The sequence below is a fragment of the Heterocephalus glaber genome, unplaced genomic scaffold, assembly GCF_053883595.1.
Source record: "Heterocephalus glaber isolate CG9 unplaced genomic scaffold, H.glaber_assembly_v1.0 deba00001463, whole genome shotgun sequence".
NCBI classification, from domain to species: Eukaryota; Metazoa; Chordata; class Mammalia; order Rodentia; family Bathyergidae; genus Heterocephalus; species Heterocephalus glaber.
Window position 1 is genome coordinate 16,243,259 of NW_028258310.1, and position 9,830 is coordinate 16,253,088.

General features: G+C 35.7%; 1 long non-coding RNA gene across 1 annotated transcript; it reads right to left on the reverse strand.

Moving 5' to 3' along the window:
* Positions 1–6,940: 6,940 nt before the first annotated feature.
* On the reverse strand, positions 6,941–9,802 carry LOC147826682 (uncharacterized). The gene is made up of 2 exons (XR_205654.3): positions 9,559–9,802; positions 6,941–7,302 (listed from the first exon to the last, which is right to left on the reverse strand). It is a non-coding gene; the product is annotated as an uncharacterized LOC147826682 (long non-coding RNA).
* Between the last annotated feature and the right edge of the window lie 28 nt (positions 9,803–9,830).

Here is a 9,830-nt window from a genome sequence, read left to right on the forward strand (position 1 = left end):
AACCATTTAGAAACTGAGTGCCCAAACTGCAACCCAAATCCTACTTTGTTATTGCAAATTGCCAACAATGCAATTAAAACTGAATACTGAGATTTTGGGTTAGAAAAAACTACTCATACATTAACATCATCTATCTTAAAAGCACAAATAACAGTTAGATATAAAAGTCTCTAATTTCTCATTTTTTATGGCTGTGTAGTACTCCATTATATTAAAAAACAACACATTTTCTTTATCCAGTCTCCAGGTGATGGGCATTTGGGCTGTCTGCAAGTTTTAGCTATCACAAACTGTGCTGCTATGAACATGGGCGCACATATATCACTGTGGTATGATTCTTTTAATTCTTTGGGGAAGATCCCCAGCAGTGGAATAGCGGGGTCAAATGGGACTTCCAGTCCTAGTTCTTTGAGGTATCTCGATACTGATTTCCACAGTGGATGCACCAGTCTACACTCCCACCAGCAGTGGAGCAGAGTTCCTCTTTCCCCATAGCCCCACCAGCATTTGTTATTGGTTGATTTCATGATAGCAGCCATTCTTTCTGGAGTGAAGTGGAATCTCAGCATTGTTTTCATTTGCATCTCTCGAATCACCAGTGATGTTGAACATTTTTTCATGTATTTATTTGCTATTTCTACTTCTTTGTCTGAGAAATGTCTGTTCATTTCAGATGCCCATTTTTGGATTGGGTCTTTAAATTTGGGAGGTCTGATCTTTTTAAGTTCTTTATAGATTCGAGATAGTAGACTTTTGTCTGAGGAAAAGCAGGTGAAGATTTTTTCCCACATTGTGGGTTGTCTCTTCACACTGCTGGTGGTTTCTCTTGCTTTGCAGAAGCTTTTTAATAAGAAGAGATCCCACTTATTGTTTGTGCTAGTTCACGGGAAACTGAGGTTTTGTTCATAAAATCTTTTCCTACACCGATGTCTTCAACAGTTCTACCTAACCTCTGTTCCAAGTGGTTCAGAGTTTCTATTTTAATATTTAGATCTTTAATCCATTTTGATTTTAGTTTAGTGCATGGTGAGAGATATAGGTCTAGTTTTAATCTTTGGCAAGTTGAAGCCCAATTTTTCCAGCACCATTTATTAAAGAGGCTATCTTTCCTCCAGTGAGGGTGTTTGGCTCCTTTATCGAAGATGAGATGGCTGAGTGTGTCTGGCGTTGTTTCTGCATCTTCTAATCTGTTCCACTGGTCCTCAGGTCTGTTTCTTTGCCAGTATCATGAGTGGATGCATACTGAGGCAATACTCTTAAGTGAAATAAATAGGACACACATGTGTAAATACCAAATAGTTTCTCTGCTGTGAGAAACTGAAAGTGTAAATAAGGACTAAATGTATAATAGGTAATGTGAAATAGGAAAAGGGGCAAAGGGGAAGGAAGTGGGAGGGCTAGAGGAAAGGATAGAAGGGAATGGGATTAATATGAGAAAATGGAAAAATAGGAACAAAATCTTTGTAAATAGGAAGGAATGGAGGGGTTGAAGGGAGGGCTGGGCAAGGGTGAAAAATAAGAACCAAGAGAGATTATGTAAAGGTGCAAATTTCCAATGATGAATGTCATTATATTGTACACCTAAAATGTACCAATGATTAGAATGAATAATCGATAATGCAAAATAGGAAGAAAAGGTCCAAAGGGGTAGGGGGAGTGGGAGGGGCAGGGGAAAGGAAAGAAGGGAAAGGAGAAATGGAAAAAATGGAAATAAAGTCTTTGTAAATAGGGAAGGTCGAGGGGGAGAAGGGAGGGCTAGGAGTGAGGAAAAAATAAGAACCAAGATGCATTATGTAAAGGTACAATTCCCAATGAGAAATGTAATTGTGTTGTGTACCTACAATGTACCAATAAAAGAATTTAACAACAACAACAAAAAAGAACAAATAACACACGTGCCATAGGTTTGTCGCCACTGGCCTAGAGGAAGGGTACACTGTATACCATATAGGGACACATGAAGGGTTGCACTTGGGAATAAACTAGCATGGGGTGTGGTTTGTAATGTCTAGTGGATGAGGTGACCCCTGGTTTCCATCAGTGGACGGGATTAGCTTTTTTGAATAATTTCACAAGCTTATATAGGGAGGTGGTGATGCCACTGAGGTTGAAGATCAGACAAGATGCAGCTGATCTGACAGGGGAACAAGCCAGATAAAGGCCCTTTTCATCTGATATTGAGTATATCCAGCAGGAAAAGGGGATGGAGGGTGAGGTTTTGGGGCTCTATTAAAAAAGTTAATAAGGCAGCACTTGAAATTTTAGGCCTTATGATATGTTTAACTTTCTTGGCCTCAGATACTCATTTCTAAAATAAGAGAGTGTGGCAAGAATTATCTCCTGTCAACTTTAATTCTCTTTTAACTCTCATTATGTGAACCCAGTTCAATGAGGAGTGTTTTGGTCACTTTCTGAGTCACTTGCTGTCCTTTCTGTGAATTAGTCTATTTTTTGTTAACTTTAGAGCTGTCTCAGTGAATTCAGGCTAAACCTCCCAGGGCCCTCTCCAAATTTTAACATGAAATAGAGACATTTAATTTCTAGGGAGTGTAAAAGGGAGTATATTACAACATTTAATACAGAAGTCAATTTTGGAATGAAGAATGTTTAGAGAGAATCCAGGAAATAAATATAATAATAATATGATATAAATAATATAATATAAAAATCTAAAATAATCTTTTATATAATCTTTCCAAAATAAAATCTTAGCAAGGGTCAAGAAATGTTTATATTCCCTTCCAAAGGGAAGAATTCATTTTCTCAGGCAGCAAGGGACTTATGATTTTTATTGAAATGTACTAAATTAGGACTTTAAGAGGCAGAGTAAAGAACATCTTGGTGGCTTAAAGCAAAATCAAAAGGCAAAAATGTATCTGCTTTGATTTCTAGATCTGCATGTGCAGAATTTAATGAAAATCCTAAATTTGATTTCACCCACCTCTGATTATTTTAAAACAAATCAGTCTTCATTTAAGGAAAAGAGTTTGGTTGGTATTACAATCACTAGTCTTGACAAAAATTATATATAAAATATATAATTAATATATATAATATATATAATATATTATATATAAAAAGCATTATAATTCGGTTATGGTAACTTTTCTCATCAAGGAAGAAAACTGAAAAATAAAAAATCTCTAAAGTTAATTTAGATTTTTAAAAGTTGGTATAAATACAAAAAATAGTATCTTTAAGAATCAGTACTTAAGTCATTAACATTTCCTTTTAGCAAGGCTTTAACCATTTTTAATTTAATGCCTTTCAGTGTTTGAGAAATGATAAAAATCATATTCTAGCATTTTTCTTTCTACAAACATAGGACTAAACTTAAACTTAATGCAGAGAATTTACTTTGGGCCAAATATAAGATTAGGCTTCCAAAAGAATACAATGAGGACCCCCTTCCTATAGGTTTTATTCCAAAGGTTTATCACACTTTGCAGTAATGACAAGATTGAGATTGATGAGACTGTGTACTCAAATGAAACAATAACAGATTACTGCTCATTTGAGTATGTGCATAGCAAAATCCTTGGTCTGTTTGGCCAAAGGAATGCAATAAGAACATAAGGCTGTTTTATGCATTCAACAGTGTACTCCAAAAGTGCCTTTAAAGCCCTATCTTCAGTACAACAGAATGTGACCTTCTTTGGAAATAGTCTTACAGGGCAATCAAGGTAAAATAGTCTTACAGGGCAATCAAGATCACTGGGCTGAGCCCTCATCCAACATCAATGGTATCTTTATAAGAGGGAAATTGGACATGGGCACGCAGAGAGGGATGACTATGTGAAGAAATCCTGGGAGAAAATCTGAAGATGTAGGCAGAAACTAGGTGATGCATTTACAAGCCAAGTGATGTCAAAAACTGACAGGAAACCACTGGAATCTAGAAGAGAGGCACAAGCCTCTCTCTTCTTTCTTCTTCAGTCATCAGAAGGAAGCAACCCTGCCAACACCTTGTTTTCAGACTTACAGCCTTCAGAATTGTGCAAGTAAATTTCTCTTGCCTTGACCAGTTTGTGGCAGATTGTTACACTAGCTCTAGGAAACCAGTACAGGCTAATTACAGTTATTACAATTAAGGTTAGTTTCCTTCTTCCCTTTCTTCAACAGCAGTGAAATGTTCCTGGTCACCAAGTTTTCTTGCACAAGCTACAATGAAAGCACGGATATGCCAGTATTATAGTTATTGTGGTTCAAGTATCAACATTCTTTAACTTTATTCATGTGTCCTAACTTTTATTTTTAAAATTTTTATGGGAAATATTGTAGGAGAACAGAGATAGGATTGTGATGGACTTCAGTTTAAACCTTAGGTATTAAAAAACACATGCACACATACACATATGCAAACACACATATATACACTCTATATGACCTTAGCCAAATTACTTAAACATGTTAAACAAGATAATAGGAGCGCATAACATGCCTAGGATATTTGGCACAGTGCAAGAGCTTAGTATATGGTAGTTCTCTTATATTTATCTCATTAATATAATCACAGTAAGAGTTAGAAATAAATGTTATTTATTACTTACTGGTGACAGGAAGTACTACCTGATTTTTTACATAATGTATAGACCTATGTTCCTTGCTCTACTTATCAGCATGGCATAGTGGAATAACCCAGAGTAAGTATTTTGTTCTGTGCACAAGAAACATGAATTCTCCAACATTCAGGAAAGAACTAAACAAGAGAAAAAATGATAAAAAAGGGTGCCCTGCTATATGTGAGCAACACACTACAATGCTCTCTCATAATGTTCATCGGCATCTTGCCTAGTGACCTAACTTATACTCTGGTGAAACACTGTTATTATCAAGAGATGAGTGTGAAAATCAGATCAAAATGAAAAATTAGAATTGTTGTGGTTTGGGCACGTGTACCCCAAAAGAAAAGATAAAAAATTAAAACAAGAATAAAAATTTATCTAGCTTAAAGCTCCCAGAACAACAATAGCCCTAAAAATAATATCTTGTAATAAACAGAATTTCATACAACATATTTTAAATGAAACGATAAACTGTAATGATAAGTAGTGGTAGCTTGTAGTGTCCGCATTTGAGATGGTTATGAAGAATTCTGACAGAAAAGTAAAAAATACAACTCCTAAAAGAATTCTAACCAAATACATTACAATTGTAGTAAGTTTCAAGATGCCCTCTCATTGAGTATAATAAAACCTGGTACCTACGATATTAAGAAACATTATATAGTAAACATTTTATGGCAACTGTTTCATTTAACTAGAATAATGCCACTTGTACAAATGAACATTTTCTACAACATAATTCATCTTATGCACTATCTCCTGATAAATTCGGCACATTAAGGAAAAAAAGAAAATAGAAAGATGAAAACATTTTGTAATATTAGGAAATATCAAGAATTTTAAATATGAGCAGGACTGTTTACAACTTTCAGGTACAACTGTACGTGAAACTTAATGGTACCTCTAACTTTTGGGTGGATCGTAACAGTGCTTGATATAAAAATATTTGTGCCACTAAAATTTACAACGCAGAGAAACCAAATGTAGCAAATCTTTGATAGAAGATGAAGAAAGTATATTTTAATACACTCCACAGTATCAAAAAGCAAATTATAGAACAGTACAGAATCTGTAGAAGGAGCAAAGTTAACATGCAAAACTGATCTCAGAAGTAGTTTCCTTATAGTTTTTTAAAAGTCTATTTTGATTCTTGATTAAATCATTATTTCTTCTGTAGCTATATTATAATACAGCAATGATAACAACTACAAATATTGAGTACTTAGTACTTAGACATACACTTGCATGCATTATCTTACATAATCCTCTACCAACCAATATAAGAGGAATACTGTTCCTTTGCCTTTACAGATGAGAAAAGTGAGACACAAAAAATTAATCAATAAAGATCAACAGCTTGTAAGTGGTACAGGGTGTAAATCTAGGCACTGTGGCTCCACAGCCTGCAACCTTAACCACTGTGCAATAGTAACTAAAATACATGACTAATGCAATGTAAACTTGAAAATAAAGATTCATTTGCCCAATGAAAACATAGTAAAATGTCTTATCAACTTGAATGTATCCACATATAGATAATACAGATGTAACTATCAAATGTCAAATAGCAATTTTAATTTACATAAACAAATATATACAGAATCACATTATCACATAATGTAGCATATTCATCATAATTATTGCCTTTCCCACATTCACATTTTATGACACAATAACAATACAGCTCAGTGGCTCATCACTGGGACTTAGGGACCAGACTGTCTGGGTTCAAATCTCTGGTCTACTATTTTCTAGCCTAATCACGTTTGACAAATTACCTACACCATTCACAGTTTCCTCACGCTTTCAACAGGAGTTATATAGAACTAGTTCACTGGGACATAGGAGTAACTGAATTAAAAGCTGCAAGGTGCTTGGAGAGTGCCTCACACAGTAAATACAGACATTAGTTTTCACACTGTTCCAGTGCTTCACTTTCACCCAAGGCACCAGTGGCTTTGCCATCACCAGAGACCAGCTGAAATTCCCCAATTCTGTTCTTTACATTATCTTTCCTTCTGTATAAGTTACGGAAATACAGAACCTCTATTGCCATTACTGGAATTCTTACTCTAAACCACGAGATTCACTCATCTACCATTTGAAATATGTTTAAGTACTTGTGATCTCTACAATGAAACTACTTTCGGATCTGCTTTAGAAATTATCTTTAAAAGGCTTATTTATTTACTTGTAGTACTGGGGATGGAAACCAGGGCTTTCACACTGAGCTTTTTGTTTTTTATTTGTTTTAAAGCAGCACTTGCAATATTAATGTCACAGTCCAAAGAATAATCATTAAGTCAGGGCTAAATTTCTTCGCCACTTGAAAACCAGTTCTATCCAAAGGCATCCAATATTATTGCAGGCAAATCTGTCTTCTCCAAACAATTTATTCTCCCAATTAAAATATCAGAAGCAAAATTTGAATAATATCTATAACACAGTCGACTCAATGGAACTTTCTTTAAGAGATAAATAATTTGGGGGGAACTATAGCTATCATATTTGGGATATGGGGTTACATGATTAATATGTAGGAATGGTGAAAATGGACATTGAGTACTTATATTGGTTTTTACTCTTCTCGGGTTTCATTCATCATATAACTTGACATGATATGGGCACAGCTGCCAAACCTTCACCTCAAATGGTGCTTGCAGATATTACTGATAGTAGAGGAAAAGGGCCATCTTCAAAATATAATTTTCTGGCACAATTCTTCATGACATAGTACCTATAAAACGAGGAGAAAGAAGATGTTTCTAAATCATCTACACATAATTTCACTGCCATTCTAAGAAAATGAAGTTACTTTATGTGGGTATGTAATATGTTAGTGTTAGTGTGCATACTGGCGTGATTGTCAAGATAGTGAAAATATATTATTCATAATTAGAATGTCCTTCTTTTCAGTTAAAAGTTCAGTGATTTATACATTTGGTCTCAGAGCAGCAGAGACCAGCTTTTATAGGCCCCAATTCCTGTTCCAATAATCTGTTGGCCTGTTCAGGCTTTCTCTTTTAAAAAAAAAGCCAACTCAATGACTTTAACAGAGGTCAGCATATGAACCAAGTTCTCTAATTTGCATTAATATTACATTCTGGAGCCTATCCCAGACAAGGAAAGCAATATCAAAAACATGTTCCAAAAAGAAAGACCTACATAAGCCATGAAATTGACTCATGTTCTCAAAATCTCCCAGGGATTTCTACAGAATACCCTCGTTTATGTTTCAAACAATATAGAAGATTAAGTCACGTAAATCAATTTACTTGCTTGGTTTCTCAATCGGGGCAGGAATTGGAAAAGAAAAGATTTAAATAAGTATGGTAACCACTTTCACAGAAACAAAATTTGAATAACATTTATACCCGACAATGCATTCCTAAGCAGGCAATGTTTAACATTCATATTCTTATATTTCATTCAAGTTTGTGAGTTTTGTCTTTTGGATAGGAAGAAATACAAACAACAGATGAAGAAAGAGAAACTAGAATGTTTTAAAGCATAAGATCACTAAGTAGATAAATTGACATATTATTGCATATTGTTGAGCTACAAACAGTTTCATGGTCAATGTACAACAATATAAATTATCAAATAAATGGGGATATTCCTGAGAGTGAAAAGGGGACACTATTAATAATTACGTTGGGGAAAAGACGTAAAATGGGATGACAGTCTCCAGCAAACCATAATACATGGTCATTCTACCTAAAGTGGGTTCGTGATATTTATATCAATAAATGCTAAAGTAGTATATAATTGGATGAATGATTTCAGAAATTCCCTGATAGAGTAGAAAAAGTGTCTCTCAAGTACACTGCTGGTTTTTTTGGTTTGGTTACTATGTCTTTTTTGCTATTTTTGTTCAGAAGGGAATGCTTTTTTGTTTTATTTTTACTTGGTTTTTTGGTGGGGGTGTTGAAGGAAGTTTTAACCAATAAAATTTTATTATTCCTTTGGAAACTGGCCACAGAACAACAGTCTGGGTTCTTTTGTGAAGAACCCATAATTCTGAACCCAGGATATAATGAAAATGCTCATCACATACATTTTACTGTTATTATTCTAAAGACAGTTATGCTTATAGGTTAAAAGCATGGTGTTTGGAGTTAAAGCATTAAGGATTCTACCACCTTGAGAAAGCGATATAACATGGCAGTCAAAAGTAATCTTTTTCAAAAGGACACCACCATCTAGGCTTGCCACCTGTCAGTTCATAACCTTAAATGTTGTCCCATTTCTTTTAGAATCAACACCCAAATCACACAAGATTTCCTATTTTCTGGCTCCTCCTATCATCCCGGCCTCAATTTCTCTGCAGTTCCCTTCATTTGCTGTTTCAATCACCCTGGTTTCACTTAGTGAAGTTGTTTTCAAACTGGGGTAAAGTTACTCCCTAAAGAACATCTAGCAATGCCTGGAATCAAATTTTTGGTAGTTACAACCGGGGCGGTCGTGGGGGGGGGGGGTAACTGGAATCTAGTGACTATAGATCAGGGAGGCCGTGGTTTCCTACAGAAAAAGAAAAAGAATTATCTGGACGTCAGTAGCGCAGAGGTTCAGAAACCCTACTTTAGTCTTTACCTTTCCCCTTACTTTCTCGGTTCTTAAATCAACTCCATCTCACTTTCCTCTCATAGTGGCTTTTCTGACTCTTCTTCCCAGATAAATATGCCTCTTTAAAAGAATTACAAGGAGCCGGGCATGGTGGCACATGCCTGTAGTCTCAGCACTCGAGAGGCCGAGGGAGCAGGGTTGCTGTGAGTTCCAGGGCAGCCTGAGCTACACAGCGAGACCCTGTCTCAAAAATAAATAATAATGTGGCATTAAGAAAATTAATAACAACCGTTCGTGTATTTGTATATGTTTGATTATCCCTCTGCTCCAGGAGGACTAGCTTGAATTCACCATATATCTCTAGCAGCTAGCACAGAATGAACGAACATTTAAGTTTCACTTATAAAAAGGAAAGTAAGAGTACTACCTTAACTTGGGCTGTGAAGATTAAATAATACATGCAAACTCTTTAGTACTGCACCTAAGTCATATCTGGAGACAGCTGGTCTGTAGTTTGTGAATTGCAGGGTGGATTCTGGCGGTTTAATTTAGGCATTTATCCGCCTTACTCCTTCTCCGAGGTGAACCCAGAAATTTCCCACCCAACTAGAAACTCGGAATTACTGCGCCCTTGTCTTCCTGCCTCCTCTGCTAACCAGGCCAACGGAAGCACTTTCCTCTTCCCATTGGCCCATCGTA